We start from the raw sequence: 2,255 nt of genomic DNA, 5'->3' as shown, positions 1-2,255 counted from the left end.
TTGTCTCCTAAAGTCTTTCAGTGTCTCGAGTTTTTTCCCCGTCCGTGTTGTTCGTTTTTTACAGTATCCCGGTTTAGGAAATTGTCACCTCGATTTCCGTGTAAAGTAGTATCGTCTCCTTTAGCGATTTAGTCCCTCCGGTAAGTGGGCTCCCCTTGAGATTTTTGACCATACGAAATTTCAACACTGTACGACGGGGCTGTTATTTGTTTTGAAACTGTCACTGAGTCTGGTGGTTTTAGTCTGGATGCCCAGCAACAAACTGTTCAGTCTGCTGCCGTCTGGCAGGCGGTACTGCAGCATCCAGACTAAAACCACCAGACTCAGTGACAGTTTCATCCCACAGGCAATAAGACTGCTAAACACCTGAACTGTTGAAACAACATCCACAATATTCATCTGGCTGCTTAGACTCTTATTGAACTATTTCACTTTTTTAAACTATTTTTCTTCTTGTATTTACTATTTACTTGCACTATATTTTTCTGTTTATCTGTGTTTTGTGTTGTACTGTTGGAGAAGCCGTGACACAAGATTTTCATGGACATAACTACACTGTAGCTATGTTTGTTTGCAAATAAAGAACCTAGAACCTTGAACCTTGAATATCAGAGCCTTGGCTGGAACTGCTGATATTCAACTGAATTCAACTACCACTAATGGGATCAAATACACCTAAAATACTTACAATAAGAAAAGTCTATTATGTCATTAGAAGTAAGCTGATGCTAACTGCTAACTGCAGCAGCTTGCATGACAAAACTGATATCAAGAGTTGAAAAAAAAATATTAATACGTTTAGAAGGTCTGTGTTTCTGTATTACAAACTAAATGTATTCCACATGAATGAATGAGAGGCTATTGTAACCTATTAACAGCTTTTTGAAATTGCCCATGCATATACAACATATTTTAGCTTTCAGAGCAGCTTCTTCTGAGAAACACATAAGATAGAGACATAGAGAGGGGGAACAAACAAGAAAATTGGAAAGCACTAAATTCAGCCAAAACTAGGCGTGACTATTAATATTTCATATCACTATGTCTCTGTTTGCTCACATCAAACAGTAGCTTAAACTGTTCACGGTGTGGTCTTTTACAATGTGAATACAACTGTGGTATATACAAAGAAATAATAAGTATGAATATAGGAAAAGATGACTTTGCATTTACTGAATTCTTCAGAGACTGTGAGGGAAATATATACTCCTACTCTCACACAAAGGTGCCAACCCGACTGCTGGAATGGCTTTGAGCTTATTTTCCTCAACAGTGAGCAAACAAGGCGAACTGTTGGCATTCTGCCTTGATCAAGATCTTATTACTGCTGAATTTCACCTAATAGGATAAATGGATAGAAGCAGTAGGCTATTTACACCACTGTGCTCTTGGGAGTTGTGCAAGGTATCAGATACCATGGAATACCATGCCAGAGGTTCACCACAGACAATTACCACCTGTGCATGGTTTACACTATGGTTCCCCAGACTACGGCCCGCGGGCCGCATACGGCCCGCCACGCCCCTTTGACCGGCCCTCCACCTCTCTGCACCTCACCATTTGAACTGGCCCAAAGAAGAAAAAAAAAAAAAAAAAAAAATTATAAAATATTTTTTTAAATATTTTATTTAGTTGTCAACTTGTTTGTGAAATAATAACATGACTCTCCAAACGAGGGCGGTAATCGCTGGGCCCAAGCACCTACCGGGGCTTCCAATTAAGACAATTTGTGCCGGTGTAAAAGAAGATGGTCATACTCCTATGTTTACGATGACGTTCCAGGAAGTACGCTTGTTTTTTATCTGTATAGGAAGCTTGCGCAGGTACAAGAATTCTTTGGGCTGTGAGAGACGCAGTAAAAAAGGGAGTAGAAATGACGTGGCCGTAAGTGACGACAGAGTTGCACATCGTATTATAAAAGACGGCGATACTGAAGCTGTCGGAACATGGCCACCGCCTTTAAGAACCCCAGTATTTGTATGCAGTATATTTCTTATGTCGTGATGCTTATAATTGAATATATTTGTTATATTACCAATTATTTTTTTATATAAAATCAAATTTTTTTGTTCTACGATTTACATTGTCTACAGTTGTCTTGCAATGTATTGCAACGAAATTTCGCCACGCTATCTCCGTCGACCAACCGCTAAGACTACTGTCAAGTGCAACCGAGTACCGGTGATGGTCTCAGGCGAGAGCGGGATTGTAATGACTGCCGGGGAGCTTTAAGATTAGAGTTTCACCATGCTAAA

The sequence above is a fragment of the Notothenia coriiceps genome, unplaced genomic scaffold (genome assembly GCF_000735185.1).
Source record: "Notothenia coriiceps isolate Sejong01 unplaced genomic scaffold, NC01 NC01_scaffold00037246, whole genome shotgun sequence".
Lineage (NCBI taxonomy): Eukaryota > Metazoa > Chordata > Actinopteri > Perciformes > Nototheniidae > Notothenia > Notothenia coriiceps.
The sequence above is the reverse complement of the archived record's forward strand: the minus strand, read 5'-3'. Positions refer to the sequence as shown.